Here is an 18183-nt window from a genome sequence, read left to right as displayed (position 1 = left end):
ACAATCTGTGATGGTGGGTGTCAATCCTCGTGTTTTTTGTGGAACGACACATGCTAATGGTTTTCACAGACAAAGTAAAACTTCACAAAATGACTTTGTAAACAGGTAAACACTGAGGTGAGAAGATATGGTGTTGAATAGAGTCCTCTCGCTCTCTGGAGTGGAAGGTTTGTGAACAGAGCCAGTGTTCCTGACTCTGACCAGGCCTCCCAGGATCTGAGGTTACCCTCCATAGACAGTCAATTACTGCAACCACGGCTTGAGTCTCTAATAGGCATGCTTACACACACGGACACTGACACACACACACACGCCACAGTCCACACGCATAGGACACCCATGGAAGAGTAGGCCACCCTCTTATCAAACCACACAGTACATGGTAGCTGGCGTTTTACAGCACTGTTTGGCATAATATTTTGATAATACTATCTGAACACCCTCTGATCTAAACAGTGTTGGCACCCTTGTTGAAACAGAGGTCCTCTTCAAGAAGGCAGAGGAAAAAAATAGAACGTCAAAGCAGGCCAATTCAAAACCACTATTTTTTTTATTGACTTTCCTTTGACACAGGCTCTGCTCCGGCAAGGTGCCCACTATCACTCAAATTTCCATGAGCTGAGATTTTCTGCCAGTTTATTTTCCATTACCTGCTCACACATTCCACTAGCGGGGGGGTGCTGATAAGAGCTGGGGCCAGGCAGCGCTCCAGAACTGAAATCCTCCTGAGAGAAACCATCCCACACGGAGACACAGGCTGAATCCCAAACCACATCCTTCCCCTCGCCCCTCCATTTGCTATAGTGTCCCAAAGCTGAGGGAGTGAAAATTATTGATGGTGTAGGGGCTAATTAGTCCCTCGATAGCCACTTTGACCTAGCCAGCACAGATGCAGGCTTCAGAGCAAAGTGCTACCCCAACACGAACTGCGATATGTTTGGGGCCACGTGCATTTGTTTGTCTGATTTGGAGACTTGACACATGTAACAGATTAAATACTCACAAATAAATAAATAAAAAAACACTGAGGTTTAAAACAGTGGGTATTTGTTCATTAGAATTTCATACTCATATAATTTAAAAGTGGAACATGAATTGCATCATTCAAGTCACAAGTGTGTCCTGCAGTTGATGGGTTTATTGATCCCCTCGCCACTCTCCAAGTTGTCAGCAACATGTGACAACAGAGGGCCCTCCGAGCCAGTTAGGGTGCGAAGGGGTAGTTTGGGATTCACTGACAGATCCCTCACAGAAGATGGTCTGAAATAAGGCTTTGTCAGGACTAGGGATGCAAATTTCAGGTCAATTTTGCTGCCGACTAACCAACCCTCATTAACCGGTCAACAAACAGCAACATTTTTTCTAAACAGTTAAATGAAGTGAGCTACAAAAAAAAACTATGCATGCAAGGAACGGACATATTTCATTAAGAGCTTAATGAAAACATGCAACAATAGCAAGCCTATAATCTTAGTCAAAAGACTGTGGCCTATTATTGAATATGCAACTATTGTAATGAAGCAACTAATAAAACCTAATTCAAGCATTTGCCAAAATCCAATTGGTGGGTCACCACCGTTCTAAACAGTGCTCCTAATGCAAGTGGTTCCATGTGTGAGATGAAAATCTCCATTAGAAACGTAGAAAGAGGGGGACTAGGATGGGTTGCTAATATAAACCACTTTTTTATATGAAAACCAATAGAACAAGAGAGAAACGCAACAGTAATGGCATGAAGAAGTCTTCATAAAATAATTGAAGCAACGTAAGACATTCCTCATTATTTGAAGTAAAGTCAAACGTCCAGGTTTCAAACAATTACACTGCCTCTAGCGCACATTTCAAAAGTGTGCCTACCGTTGACTATAGCCTATGCATTCCGATGGCGAATGGGAGACGCGTTTTAATTACGAGTTGAGAAGAAAAAAAATTGCTCTTTTTAATCTTGGTCATCTAAATAGTTTAACACGCAGTTGCATTTAGAATTGTTATTTGTTGCGCAATGACTGGGCTTACAAAAGCATGTTTCACTCCAGGTGATAGGTGATAGGCCATTCTGCTCCTCAAACTAGCCTCTGTATTCACATTTTGGAATAATGGGTATAGGCCTAGCAGTTCAGTGGTTTGAACTGACCACACATAGGCTTAAGGCTTAATCCTTAATACTTGGTATTAAGAGTATTAAAGACTGGTTTGGCATTCCAAGATGTAACCAGACAACAGAAGAAAAACACACCTAGTCTTGATTGTAGCTGCCAGGTTGTAAATATTTTGTGCGTTAGCTGTACATTCAGGTAACTGACAAAATAAAGGAAACACCAACAAAATGTCTTAATAGGGCATTAGGCCAACACGACCGGGAATAGCTTCAATGCTCTTTGGAAAAGATTCTACAAATGTCCGGAACTCTATTGGAGGGATGCGACAAAATTCTTGCGCAATAAATTCTATAATTTTGTGTTTTGTTGATGCTGTCTCAGGTGCCGCTCCAGAATCTCCCATAGCACCATGCCCAAACCGGACACCATCATACGCAAATGGATTTTGCGCCCGCCCCCCCCCCCACCACCAAACGCAATCACAACACACAAGTTGAAATATCAAAACAAACTCAACCAATTATGACAGTGACATTGTGCCAACAGAGATGGTCGCTTCGCGTTCTTAGAAAACTATGCAGTATTTTTTTTATTTGAAGTATTATTTCTTACACTGTTACCCCAGGAAATCTTAAGTCTTATTACATCCAGCCAGGAGGAACTATTGGATATAAGAGCAACTTCAACTTACCAATATTACGACCAGGAATACGACTTTCCCGAAGCGGATCCTCTGTTTGGACCACCACCCAGGACAATGGATCGGATCCCAGTAGGCGACCCAAAACAAAGCCGCCGCAGACGGAGCGGTCTTCTGGTCAGGCTCCGTAAAACGGGCACACCGCTCACCTCTACTGAGTATACTACTCACCAATGTCCAGTCTCTTGACAACAAGGTAGACAAAATTTGAGTAAGGGTTGCCTTCCAGAGACAGAGATTGTAACATTCTCTGTTTCACGGAAACATGGCTCACTCTGGATACGTTAGTCGGTACAGTCACCCGGTTTCTTCACGCATCGCGCCGACAGAAACAAACATCTCTCTGGTAAGAAGAAGGGTGGGGGGTGTATGCCTTATGATTATCGAGTTGTGGTGTGATCACAACATATAGGGACTCAAGTCCTTTTGTTCACCTGACCTAGAATTCCTTACGATCAAATGCCGAACGCATTATCTACCAAGAGAATTCTCTTCGATTATAATCACAGCCATGTGTATCCCCCCCAAGCAGTCACCTCGACGGCCCTGAAAGAACTTCATTGGACTCTATGTCAACTGGAAAACACATATCCTGAGGCTGCATTTATTGTAGCTGGGGATTTTAACAAAGCTAATCTGAAAACAAGGCTCCCTAAATTTTATCAGCATATCGAATGCACGACCCGGGCTGGCAGCATTCTGGATCATTGCTACTCTAACTTCCGTGATGCATACAAAGCCCTCCCTCGCCCTCCTTTCAGCAAATCTGACCACAACTCAATTTTGTTGCTCCCAGCCTATAGACAGAAACTAAAACAGGAAACGCCTGTGCTCAGGTCTGTTCAACACTGGTAAGATTCCACACTTCAAGATTGCTTCAATCACGTGGACTGGAATATGTTCCGGATAGCCTCAAACAACAACATTGATGTATATGCATTTGAGCAAAACTGAAAGCACGAACCACTGCTTTTAATCATGGTAAGGTGACCGGAAACATGACCGAATACAAAAAGTGTAGCTATTCTCTCCGCAAGGCAATCAAACAAGCTAAGCGTCAGTATAGAGACAAAGTAATTCAACGGCTCAGACACGAGAAGTATGTGTCTACAGTCAATCACGGATTACAAAAAGAAAGCCAGCCCCCACGAGGACACCGATGTCTTTCACCCAGACAAACTAAACAACTTCTTTGCTCGCTTTGAGGACAATACAGTGCCACTGACACGGACCGCTACCAAAACCTGTGGGCTCTCCTTCACCGCAGCCAACGTGAGTAAAACATTTAAACGCGTTAAGCCTCGCAAGGCTGCCGGCCCAGACAGCATCGCTAGCCGCGTCCTCAGAGCATGCGCAAACCAGCTGGCTGGTGTGTTTACGGACATATTCAATCAATCCCTATACCAGTCTGCTGTTCCCACATGCTTCAAGAGGGCCACCATTGTTCCTGTTCCCAAGAAAACTAAGTTAACTGAGCTAAACGACTACCGCCCCATAGCACTCACTTCCGTTATTATGAAGTGCTTTGAGAGAAGGAAGCAAGGATATGGATCATATCAATTCCACCCTACCGGACACCCTAGATCCACTCCAATTTGCTTACCGCCCCAATAGGTCCACAGACGACGCAATCACAATCACACTGCCCTAACACATCTGGACATGAGGAATACCTATGTAAGAATGCTGTTCATCGATTACATCTCAGCATTTAACACCATAGTACCCTCCAAACTCGTCATTAAGTTCGAGACCCTGGGTTTCGACCCCGCCCTGTGCAACTGGGTCCTGGACTTTCTGACGGGCCGCCCCCAGGTGGTGAGGGTAGGAAATAACATCTCCACCCACTGATCTTCAACACTGGGGCCCCACAAGGGTGCGTTCTCAGCTCTCTCCTGTACTCCCTGTTCACCCATGACTGCGTGGCCATGCACGCCTCCAACTCAATCATCAAGTTTGCAGACGACACTACAGTGGTAGAGTTGATTACCAACAACGGCCTACAGGGAGGTGGTGGGGGCCCTTGGAGTGTGTCAGGAAAATAACCTCACACTCAACGTCGACAAAACAAAAGGAGATGATCGTGCACTTCAGGAAACAGCAGAGGGAGCACCCCCCTATCTATCCACATCGACGGGACAGTAGTGGAGAAGGTGGAAAGTTAAGTTCCTTGGCGTACACATCACAGACAAACTGAAATTGTCCACCCAAACAGACAGTGTGGTGAAGAAGGCGCAATAGCGCCTCTTCAACCTCAGGAGGCTGAAGAAATTTGGCTTGTCACTGAAAACACTCAAACTTTTACAGATGCACAATTGAGAGCATCCTGGTACGGCAACTGCTCTGCCCACAACCGTAAGGCTCTCCAGAGGGTAGTGAGGTCTGCACAACGTATCACTGGGGGCAAACTACCTGCCCTCCAGGACAGCTACACCATCCGATGTCACAGGAAGGCCAAAAAGATCATCAAGGACAACAACCACCCGAGTCACTGTCTGTTCACCCCGCTATCATCCAGAAGGCGAGGTCAGTACAGGTGCCGCAAAGCTGGGACAGAGAGACTGAAAAACAGCTTCTATCTCAAGGCCATCAGACTGTTAAACCGCCATCACTAATATCGAGTGGCTGCTGCCAACATACTGACTCAAATCTCTAGCCACTTAATAATTAAAAATTGGATGTAATAAATGTATCACTAGTCCCTTTAAACAATGCCACTTTATATCATGTTTACATACCCTACATTACTCATATGTATACTGTACTCTATACCATCTACTGCATCTTGCCTATGTCGCGCGGCCATCACTTTTCCATGTATTTATATGTACATAGTCTTATTCATTCCTTTACATTTGTGTGTATAAGGTAGTTGTTGTGAAATTGTTAGATTACTTGTTAGACATTACTGCACGGTCAGAACTAGAAGCACAAGCATTTTGCTACATTCGCATTAACATCTGCTAACCATGTGTATGTGACCAATAAAATTTGATTTGATTCATTTGGGGACAGGTCGAAAAGCATTAAACATTTATGGCAATTTAGCTAGCTAGCAGTTGGTAGCTAATTTGTCCCTGGACATAAACATCGAGTTGTTATTTTATCTGAAATGCACAAGGTCCTCTACTCCGACAATTAATCCACACATAAAATGGTCAACCGGATGGTTTCTAGTAATCTCTCCTCCTTCCAGGCTTCTTTTTCTTATTTGGACTTTATATGGCAATGGGAAACTAACTATCATATTAAGGTGCATTACCACAACCGACCTCAGTTCATCTTTCAATCACTCACCTGGGTATACGTTTCTAAAAACCAATGAGGAGATTGGAGAGGCAGGACTTGCATCGCGTTCTGCGCCACAAATAGAATCAACTTATATTTTAGCGCCTGGCAACGCAGACGTTCGTTGGTGCGCGCGAGCAGTGTGGGTGCAATGATTGAATCACATGCGTGTGTACATTTATTTTGCAATGCTTGCGCACGCGACAAGTCCGGTTTGGGCATTGCTAACGTGCGCTAATGTGACTAGAATGATGTAAGTAACATCAACATTCCAGGACATAGACATGTCTTATATGTGCAGAAAGCTTAAATGATTGTTAATCTAAGTGTGCTGTCCAATTTACAGTAGCTATTACAGTGAAAAAAATACCATGCTATTGAGTGCACAACAAACTTTTCTCATGGCACATTCACCTCTGATGTACTTAAATTCAGTAATCTTGCTCTGATTTGTCCTCCTGAGGGTTCCAGACATAAAATGTAGCCTAGTTTTGTTTGATCAAATCTATTTTTAAATTCAAAATGTAGGTACTTGAGTTCTAAAGTTTGAACCCCTGCTGTTTCTGGGCAGACTTGATTAAAAAAAAAGTGTGTGCAGTATTGCCATGCTTCACTGGATCAGTCTGAAACGGCACATACACTGCTGTCATCTAGTGGCCAAAATCTAAATAGCGCATAAACAGCAATATTATATTATGGCCTTTCTCTTGCATTTCAAAGATTATAATAAAAAATAACTTGTTTTTGTTTGCATGATCTTTTCCCAGATCTTGTGTTATATTCTCCAACATTCATTTCACATTTCCACAAACTTCAAAGGGTTTCCTTTCAAATGGTATCAAGAATATGCATATCCTTGCTTCAGGTCCTGAGCTACAGGCAGTTAGATTTGGGTATGTCATTTTTAAACCCCCTATGCTCCTTTGAGACCCCTCTTTCCAATAACAGATCTCTTCTCACCATGGTAGCCAAAATAATGGGCAATTGGGAATTTTTATACATGAACCTAGGCATGATGGTATGTTAATTGCTTAATTAACCCAGGAACCATACCTGTGTGTTTCAATATACTTTGTGTCCCTCATTTACTCAAGTGTTTCCTGTATTTGAGCAGTTACCTGAATGCCCCCCTCCTGTTTTCTTATGCATCTAGAACTGTGCTGGATTGGAACTCTGCTGACACATACCAGAACAATGGAGCAAGGCCGAAAGGCTCTCAACTGCACAGAGCCAAGTTTGGCTAATCTGTCAGGATAACTGCTAGCTTCTTCCGTCAATAAGCCAGGAGTCACACAGTTCGGCTACTGCTGTAATTAACGGTCCAGTGGGAGTGCAAGCTTCCCACAATAAAAGCCTCACTTTATCCCTGTCAACCGGACCCCTCCCCCCTCTTCCAGAGACTAGACCTGTGTCACCCTCAACCACTACCTCTAAGGAGAGAAGATCCCGGTTGCTTTCTTAAAGTCACACCACTCTTCAGTCTATGAGTGATGATTCAGGAGAAAAAGTTGGACACAAAAGTAGACCGGCATAAATTGGGAAACTCACCAACTCGCCTTAAGTCGTGTTTAAAAGTGAGGACGTGAAATACATTGGGTTCAACATCCTCTGTGAACATATGGTAGCAATTTGCTCGAGTAGACTCCCTGACTCTGTTTGAAGGTCTGCCGGCGGAGCGCGCAAACTCAGGCTCAGTGTTTTAGTTTTTTTTCCTCAAACAAAAACAAAAGAGAACATATAAGCCACCGATCACTTCATTGTCGTCTCATCTTTTATACATGTTTAAACTGTGAACTAAGATGGTGACTTAATGACAAGGAGATACCTCTTTTTAAAAATGTATTTTATAATAAGAGAACGTCCCCCGCCCAAAAATAACCCATTCTAGATGTTCTCTCATGGTGGGAGTCACTCCACCCATGAAAAACTCAGATGTGTAAACCTCCGGGAGCATGTGCAATCAGGTCCTTTCCTGCTCTTATTCCTCTAGTTATTAATCACATCAGCAGACAGCTCCAATGACCCAATCTGCGCCAGCAATTAAGAGCCGGGTAACCACCCGCTGATTGGCCAGCTCTGTCTGCCGGGAGAGGTCAGGGTTTAATCTCCTCAGAGGGGGAGGAGTATAATCAGGTTGTGTGGTAATCACCGGTGCCCTCCGCAGAAAAGCAAACATTTGTTAGGTTAAAGAAAAAGGCTCAGAGAAGGAATCCAAACAGAGATGCATTCACCAACCAAGCATGTGACCACAACACATCTTGCACAAATTACACACCGTATGAGGTTGAACATGTATCATCACAAGTATAATCTAAAGCAGGAGTGATCCCTCGGATTCACTGTAACAGCCAGAGAGAGCAGCCTTACCTCACTGCGGGATCCATGGTGCAGGGGCATGTTGAGGAAGCTTGTAGAGAGACCAGAGTTGGTGCTGGGGGTCATACAGATCCATGGGGAGAGAGAACATATTGATGGTGGAGACAGAAATCCAGCATGGCACCATGGAGACCTGAGCAGGAGAGAGTGTGAGCCCCAAGTTAGTCACGCACCAAGCAAATGGGACGTTGTAAATGGACCAAAGTGTGTCAACAACAGGTCGGGAAGGACTGCATATCACCAGTCTTGATATGTCTGCATGAAAATAAAAAGTTTTGATTTAGCCAAACATTTCCATTTTATTTCTGCCCTAAAATTTTGCGCACAACCCCTATAGTAAAATAAAGCAGGCAGAGGGGGTTGCTGGGCAACCCAAGCTGTGCGGAGGTATCAGATGACGGGGCAGGAGCCGCAGCACAGCGCTGCAGACAGACTGTCACCGAGGCCCAGAGCCCAGGGACTCAGCCGCAGTACACTACGACCTACACTGATGGAAAGACATTACACATTACTGCAGCCCACAACTAACATCTTCCAACTTTAAAAGTCATTAGCAGAGCCGGATCTGTGTGTGTGTGTGTGTGTGATTACCGCCACTTCAGCATCACTGTCTCCAGAAGGACGCCACCTCAGAGAAACAGAGGCAAGTTCAAACAGGAATATAAGAGCTGAAGCTCTTAGAGGGCTTATCAAAGTGTGATTTCTGTGTCTGACAAATTAATGCTGGATACTCATACATTGACGCACTTGTGTGATTAGTCAAGTCTGTAAATAACAAAAATGAAAGATGTAACTTTTTGGGCGACCCAACCAAATTCATTAGAGCTCTGCATTATAGATCTGTCACTTATTGAAAGCAAGTCTAAGCAAGCGGTAGATCCGTTCTGTGCCTTATTTCTATGCCTCACGTTTTTAAGTTTTGTTTCTTTTACATTCGGTTTTGTACACCAGCTTTAAAACAGCTGAAAATACAATATTTTTGGTAATGGAAAATTTCCCAGCTGTTTAGATGGTACAATGATTCTCTACACTACTTGATTGTTGTCACAACTGAAGTTAGGCAAACTACTAGAATATTAGCAACCAGGAAATGGCAGAGGGTTTTCTTCATAGTGGATCTTTAGGTTTAGCCTTTCAAAACAGCTTTAGGCCTTGCCTACATGAGCCTGAAAACATACTAGGGGCAAAGAGTGTCAGTCACTTCCCTGTTCAATACCAGGGAATCCTCATTTAGCTCACAGTTTTAGACATTTCAGCTCAGATACCCCAACAGCACATTTGGACACACAAACATCTGATTTTAGACCCAAGGGATGTGCTATTCCAGGGGGTGGGAGAGGAGGTTGTCCATGGTGTACCCATAAAGCCTCCTTTGAGTGGGCAACTGCGGGCCAAAAGCCCCTGCTGTGGCAGGGAGATAAGTGGAGCAGCATGGTCTGGATGTGGCCCAGCAGCCTGAGAGCCAGGCACTGCTCTCAGCACCAACACAGGGGCTATTCTTCCACATGGGAGAGCTCCTTGTGACTCAAAGGGCCTTTTAGTCCATGAGCCAGACAAATTTGGGCCATCGGGCTCACTTGGGCCAACGATGTCGAAGTAATTTTATTGAAGCTCTGTCCCTAGAGTTGAAAAATGTGTGATAGCACTACATCAAATGGTAGCATTCTCTGTGCTACTCTTTTTCATCCCTCCATCCATCCCATAGGGTTCAGTATACAACAAGCTATTGCTCACATCAATAATATATTACTGGAAAGCTTAGATTCACAGCTATCAGACACATTTTTGGAAAGTTCAAGTCAACAGAACCTTGACCTCTAGCGTACATAACTCATATTTACAAAAGTATGTGGACACCCCTTGAAATTAGTGGATTCTGCTTTTTCAGCCACACCCGTTGCCGACAGGTGTATAAAATTGAGCACAGAGCCATGCAATCTCCATAGACAAACATTAACAGTACACCGACCTTACTGACCTAACTTTCAACGAGGCACAGTCATAGGATGTTATCTTTCCAACAAGTCAGTTCATCAAATCACTGCCCTGTTAGAGCTGCCCCGGTCAACTGGAAGTGCTGTTGTGAAGTGGAAACGTCTAGGAGCAACAACGCTCAGCCGAGAAGTGATATGCCACACAAGCTCAAGAACAGGTCTGCCGAGTGCTGAAGCATGTAAAAATGGTCTTTCAATGAAATGGGTTTCCACACACAAGCAGCCACACACAAGCCTAAGAGCACCATGAACAATGCCAAGCGTCGGCTGGAGTGGTGTAAAGCTCGCCGCCATTGGACATGCGTCCTCTGGAGAGGTGAATCACACTTCTTCACCTGGCAGTCCGAAGGACGAATCGGAGTTTGGCAAATGCCAGGAGAACGCTACCTTCCCCAATGCATAGTGCTAACTGTAAAGTTTGGTGGAGGAGGAATAACGGTTTGTGGCTGTTTTTAAGGTTTGGGTTAGGCCCCGTAGTTCAAGTGAAGGGAAATCTTAACCCTTAAATCTTAGCATACAATGACATTCTAGATAATTCTGTATTCCCAACTTTGTGGCAGTTTGGGGAAGGATCTTTCCGGTTTGAGCATGACAATGATCCCGTGCACAAAGCGAGGTCCATACAGAAATGGTTGGTAAAGATCGGTGTGCAAGAACTTGACTGGCCTGCACAGAGCCCTGACCGCAACCCCACCGAACATTGATGAATTGGAACACCAACTGCGAGCCAGGCCTAATGCACCAACATCCGTGCCCGACTTCACTAATGCTCGTGGCTGAATGGAAGCAAGTCCCTGCAGCAATGTTCCAACATCTAGTGGAAAGCCTTCCCAGAAGAGTTGAGGCGGTTATAGCAGCAAAGGGGGGACCAACTCTTTATTAAATGCCCATGATTTTGGAATGAGATGTTCGACAAGCAGGTGTCCACATGCACTACATATAAAAAAAGGAAACCCCCGATACATTTTAACCTTTGACATGTGGATCTGGAAATGTCACTGAAAGCACACCAGCTACAACTCTTATTTAAAAATAACCCATATTGTGCCATTGACGTTAGAATGTTGGAAGCTTAGCCATAGGATTCCATGTGGTGGGGCAGTTTTTGGAATGTAACTTCGGTGATAAAGGCACCACATTTGACACTCGCACTTAGAACAGGGTTTTAAAAAGATTTCTAGATACAGGGCCATCACAGGATTCACATATGCGCAGGAGTTCTTATTAAGGCTATGGGAATGGATATAGACCTACAGTCAGTGCCTAGATTTCAGTTTCCATTTAACCGATCTAAACAGCAGGCTACAGTTCGCTTGAAGTCCCCATCTTGTGACTGTGGAAATTGTATAGCGCCTCACAATCACACATAACATAGCTATCATCCTCTTTTACCACTTTACCAAATCATTTTTGGGCCCTCCCATTATGTTCAACTCTCCATTTCGTAGCATTTCTCTTAATGAAATTAAGTTCGACATTGACCTTCTTGCCTCCGTGGGTCTACGCTAACTTTTTCTGCCTGTTTCCAAAAGCAATTGGTGTGTAAGCTATTTGGTGCGAGTACAGTTAGGCCCTCAAGCTTACACATAAATGCCAGAAAGCCTAAAATAATGAAAGAAAAAACCTCTATATAGCCTATAGATATAAACTACACAAGAATGAAACCTTTATTCCTTTTATTCAACCCCACACAATATTTAATGACCCCAAACCCACCTGCCCCGCAGATATAACCGCAGGGACAGCAGGTTTTAAGTTAACCTGCTCATCACTAACATAAGCCTTCAAGAAAATCACTGTGAGACATCGTCTGCCCAAGTGAGCATGACCGACCCCCCTGGCTCATGGACTATTTATTAGCCAGAGACAACAATGTGAGTTTACATTCAGCGACAAACTCTTTTGCAGGGAAAATAAATGCAGTACATCAAATTAATTCCTGCAAGTGGGAAGCTTTTCTGCTGGTGTAAAGGCATTTGAGGGCCTTATAGCCAAGTCAAAGTGACCTTGTAAAAGGACATAACTGCAGTCGGCATTCCATGCGCCAACTATTTTTAGGCCGAATGACAAGAAAATAGCCATTTGAAAGTGCTAGAGTGGTTAGTATGAGCAAATACAAAACAAATCGAAGAAAATAGATGAACACACACAGTGAGCACGTTCATAACACTAAATGGCAATAGAGGGAGATCAGCTGTGCTCATCTGTTTACAATACTGCCTCAGTGTCTCCTCACCAGGCCAAGGTCACTCAAGGGTACAGCCAATAATTGGCAACTAACTGCGCTGGCTATTTATAAAGTCCTGAGAGCATGCAGGAATATATTCTGAGGTTGCGAGCTGTCACAGTACAGGGGCATGGCTTCGGGGAGATATATTTTGAGTAAAAGCAACAATGCAGAGAGAAATAAAGGAAGCGTGTTAAAAGGGAAGACGAAAGTACTAGACATCTTGTAGTTCTACTCAAGCTTCAAAGCAGTCAGACAAATGGACTCATGTTTTAAGTTGGAGAGTTAGCCTATCGCATACTGTGATCCGCAAAACAGACTGAAGGTTGATGGACAGACCACTCTAACACGATATCTGTTGTGAAAAGGGAAAAGCATCTAGTGCCTCGTAGCTTTATTATGCAAAATCCTCAACACCAGGTGTCAGTGAGGTGTTCAACTTTACTGTGACGGGAGTTGTGTAACCAGTTTTTGGAAGAGAACTATGTCGGCCATGAGAGAACACAGCGTCCCAAAAGAGCGCAGAGAGGATCCCCGCGGCACTGAAAAAACTAAAGTCAACAAACTAAAAAGAAACATTATTGGGCTGATATGTGTGAGCTTGTGTATGTGACATAGGCTTGAAAAAGGAAGTGGAAGTCAAGCATTTGGCGATTCCATCGCTGAAGTTAATTCCGTCGGCTTTAGCAAAACTAACAGAGTGGCACGAGAGCAGAGGGAAATGTGTCGAGGCTTGGAGGAGCGACTAATGCCATCAAAGTGAACGATCAGCCATAGCTAATTGAAATTAAAGACCATAGAGAGGGGGGGGGGGGGGGCTCCAGTCCGTTCACAGGGCCCGTTCTGTGGGAATGTGCTACCCTTACCAGGGCCAACACCAGATTTCCCCCTTCGCTCTCAACACCTCCAGTCCAAATGCCTCCTTACAGTAAAAACAGCCTACTGTCAACTAGATACTTTTTCATGAAGCCCTAACCTATATCTTACATCTGCTGTTTGGCTTTTAGTAATACATTTGCTGAGTTAGCAAGTAGATATGTTGCTAGCTAGCTGAGCAAATAGCTTTATGATTAGCTACCATGTCATTCCGGCACAGCTACCAGTTTATTCCAAGTAATCAAGGCAGGACCCACTAAATTCATCCATACTGACAAATAAGAAATGGCACATTATCCCTGTCAATAGTTGGAGTAGGATGATTGAAGAGCACCCTGCCTCAGAGTGGCGGGATGTTCATTTTCTAGCTGCCAAACTACATTCCTTTGCTGTGAGGATTTATTTTTTATTAATTCTCGTCCCTCACCTTTGTCTCACATGATCTCCTCCACTCTCCAGTGTCCTGCTCCCAGAAATCAACCAAGTGCTATTCACTCACCTGTGAGGAGAACCATCCTACTGCAGTTTGAACAAGCCCTGCCAGAGTTCTGATTGGTTACAAGTTTAGTAGTTCGGCATATTTGCCTGAGCAGACCGTGTTGAAATATACTTATGAGAAAATGTTATAGTCATCATAAGAATGTTTTACGGTCATACACAAAATGTTTTTTTTTAAAACATCTCCTTCGACAGGGATCAAGCAACTACACGTTTTTCATTTTTGGCCACGTTCTAAGCATGTTGAACTAGCCTACATTTTTTCTTACTCCTTTATCCGTTTTTATCCAACTTCATGTGTCATATTTTAAGACTCTGATATTCTGATTGGAGTGGAGATGAGTCTTGTGGGTTGAAGTCGTCTTCCCACCTCATTGGGCTCCCAAGTGGTGCAGCAGTTGAACCTTTCTAGCGCAGGCGTTCCGCTAGCGCAACCCCTCGAAAACATTCCGCTGAAAAGGCAGCGCGAGAAATTCAAAAATATATATTTTTAGAAATATGTAACTTTCACACTTTAACAAGTCCAATACAGCAAATGAAAGATAAACATCTTGTTAATCTGCCCATCGTGTCCGATTTAAAAGATGCTTTACAGCGAAAGCACAACATATGATTATGTTAGGTCATAACCATGTCAAAAAAACAGCAATTTTTCCAGCCAAAGAGAGGAGTCACAAAAATCAGAAATATAGATCAAATTAATCACTAAACTTTGATGATCGTCATCAGATGACACTCATAGGACATCATGTTACACAATACATGTATGTTTTGTTCGATAATGTGCATATTTATATACAAAAATCTCAGTTTACATTGGCGTGTTACGTGCAGTAATGTTTTGATTCCAAAACATCTCGTGATTTTGCAGAAACTCATAATAAACATTGATAAAAGATACAACTGTTATTCACAGAATTAAAGATAGACTTCTCCTTAATGCAACCGCTGTGTCAGATTTTTTAAAAACTTTACAGAAAAAGCATAATCTGAGAACGGCACTCAGAGCTCAATCCAGCCAGAGAAATATCTGGCATTTTGGAGTCAACAGAAGTTAGAAATAACACTAAATATTCACTTACCTTTGATGATCTTCATCAGAAGGCACTCCCAGGAATCCCAGTTCGACAAAAAATGACTGATTTTCTCCATAAAGTCCATAATTTATGTCCAAATAGCCACTTGTCCATCTTCATGAGGCACGAGCACTTCGCCCAGACAAAAACTCAAAAATTCCATTACAGGTTGTAGAAACAAGTCAAATGATGTATGGAATCAATCTTTAGGATGTTTTTAACATCAAAACATCAATAAGCTTCCAACCGGAGAATTTCTGTCTGAAGAAAAGCACTGGAACAAGAGCTAACTCTGTCGGGAGCGCGCGTCACAAGCCTGAGACACTGCCAGACCACTGACTCAAACAGGTCTCATGAGCCCCTTCTTAATAGTAGAATCCTCAATCCAGTTTCTAAAGACAGTTGTCATCTAGTGGAAGCCATAGGAAGTGCAACTTGACTCCATAGACACTGTATTCGGTAGGCCAAGCTTGGAAAAACTACAAACCTCAGATATTCCACTTAGTGGTTGGATTTTTCTCAGGTTTTCGCCTGCCATATGAGTTATGTTATACTCACAGACATCATTCAAACAGTTTTAGAAACTTCAGAGTGTTTTCTATCCAATACTACTACTAATAATAATAATATTAATAATTTGCATATATTATCATCTGGGACAGAGTAGGAGGCAGTTCACTCTGGGCACGCTATTCATCCAAAAGTGAAAATGCTGCCCCCTATCCTAAAAAGGTTAAAACACTGCATCTCAGTGCTAGAGGCGTCACTACAGACCCTGGTTCGATTCCAGGCTGTAGGCTAACATCCATTATTACTCAGGTGAAAAAAATATAATTTATGCAAAAAGGATACCACTGCACTTACCTTAATAATGCTCCCAACATTAAATTATTTTCATAATTGTGAGCATACCAGTTAACATTGAAAAGCATGGCAAATATTAATGGATGGCACACACCAGACATTACACAGCCAAACAGGTCAAAAGGAAAAACGAATAACAGCCTGCTGTCATTTGAAAATTAAGCTGTGAAGATGCAGGCCTATAGTAAACTTACTCAGCCATGTTTTTCATGAGTTAATCTATTTTAAAACTTGCCAGCCTACCCTAAATCTTATAAAACAAGGGCCTAGGTTATGTACTGCAGTGGTTCATGACATAGCAATTAAAATACTTGTGTGCATTTAACTTGTGTCAAAGAGGGGTAGAACAAAGGAACAATAATAAGAACAAAGAAAGAAGAGGCTAGTGTGGGTGCATGCTTTTGTTCCAGCCAAGCAGTAACACTGATTCAACTAATCAAAATATTTGACTTGGCAGTAGGCCAGTTGGGAGGGGGGGGGGGGTTAAGTTGTTGGGGATATTCTGGGGATTACTGGCTCTGGTTTTTCTCTGATGTAGTAATGGCAGCTGCTGTAGACTACGGGCACAGATAGAACAAGGAGCAAGTTATACAAATCTTTGCAATGGATGCATCAAAAGTAATTAAGCAGTAAAAAAATAAAACAGGTCTTCTGTTTTTACGGCAATTTTTCTACTCACCTACACTGGATGCTAGCTAGATAGCTAAATATTATAGCTAAAAAAGCTTGCTGCCAAAGAGCTTGCCAAGTCTATGTATATAATGTGTCAAATAAATGTTATTTCAAAACATTAAACAGTTAGCTTTTATTATAGTTATAAATGCATTGCTAACATTAGCTAGCTAATGAGAAGCTGATATCTGCGGGATGCTTTCACATTTAGCTCATCTGGGTTTGTTGCTGTTAGCTAGCACATGGACAAGCAGTAACCTACTGCAGTAGTCAGACATGACACGAATTACCAACATAGTTGGATCTAGGGCAGACCAGAGTCTGTTTTTACATCCATTGAGAATGACAATAGCTCCTCAACATAGCCCATTTGATCATCTTCTAGCCGTCTTTCGATAACCACTCAGTGTGAAAGGGGGGAAGTGGTATGCTCTGATCCGGTGGAAACGTCATCAAATAGGCCTACCTGATTACTTCTTCCCCTTGCGCAAATAGCCTACAGCATTGTCTGTCCGGAGCTCACTGGCAGATATATATTTTATACAATGTTGCAGGTTTGCTAGCATGAGGTTCAGGCCTGAGCCAAGTTAATAGTTGATACAACGTTTCAAGTTCCTTGCAGACAGGCCATGCGTTTCAATGTGATTTATACTATTTATTTTTAAAACCAGGATATATTCTACCTGCAGGCTGCAATGTTTTTATTTTTTGGCTTTAAGTAGGCTATTTTTATAAAGTTGGCAATATGCATTACTTTCACAATTTCGATTAACCACAATGATTTTGAGATACGAAGACAATTATAAATTAAACTGTTCCTCGAAAATGTGCATATAAAAATCATAACTGGGAAGCAGATCGGTAAAGGCAGTATTAGGATCGTAACAGCAGAATCTGCGAAGGCCAGCAGCAGTGGGAGGAAGATTTTTCTTCTTGTTAATTTCTTTCCCTGAAATATTTGTATAACGTCACAAACCCTGCTGCTGATGTTATTCGGTGGCAATTGCATTGGCATATGTTCTTTAAAGAGAGGACGCCGTAATGAGAGAAAGAATGTAGCCTAAGCTACTGAAAATAGACATTTTACAAGATTACATCATGACAGGAGCGTTTGATTCTTCTTAAAGAGATGGAGTCCAGTCAGGGTACTTTAGGAAACTTTCTGAACGGACAAATAGGCCTAGAGAGAGACACACGCACACCCTGTAAATGCGCCCGCCAATCAAAGCCACCAGCGCTTGTCAGAAGAGCAAATATTTATTATCCTTTCCTTAAATATTAAAAAACCTTACTGCATCGGAGATCCTAGAGTGTGCGGCTCTTCTTTTTCAAGCGTTCTACTCCGCTAGCCAGCACCTCACCTAAACAGTTGTGCGTTTCTTTCACCTCCAAAAAAACCGAGGCCTACCTTAGGTTTTCCAAAAGTAGAATTTACCATCTATTATCAGAATGCTAACAAAATTAGCTGTAGTAATAGCAAATGTCCCCTGGAGGCTGCTAGCTAAATATGCTA

General features: G+C 42.8%; 1 protein-coding gene across 2 annotated transcripts in view; it reads right to left on the bottom strand.

Annotated features, from left to right (window-relative positions):
- The window catches only part of bmpr1aa (bone morphogenetic protein receptor, type IAa), a 66871-nt gene that overhangs the window by 37301 nt on the left and 11387 nt on the right, over positions 1-18183 (bottom strand). For both annotated transcript variants that reach the window (XM_029669626.2, XM_029669625.2), the window contains exon 2: positions 8455-8596. The gene's annotated coding sequence lies outside the window, so the exon portion shown is untranslated. The remainder of the gene's footprint in view (positions 1-8454; positions 8597-18183) is intronic.

The sequence above is a fragment of the Oncorhynchus nerka genome, linkage group LG10, assembly GCF_034236695.1.
Source record: "Oncorhynchus nerka isolate Pitt River linkage group LG10, Oner_Uvic_2.0, whole genome shotgun sequence".
NCBI lineage: Eukaryota > Metazoa > Chordata > Actinopteri > Salmoniformes > Salmonidae > Oncorhynchus > Oncorhynchus nerka.
This window is presented reverse-complemented; position numbering and strand designations above follow the sequence as displayed.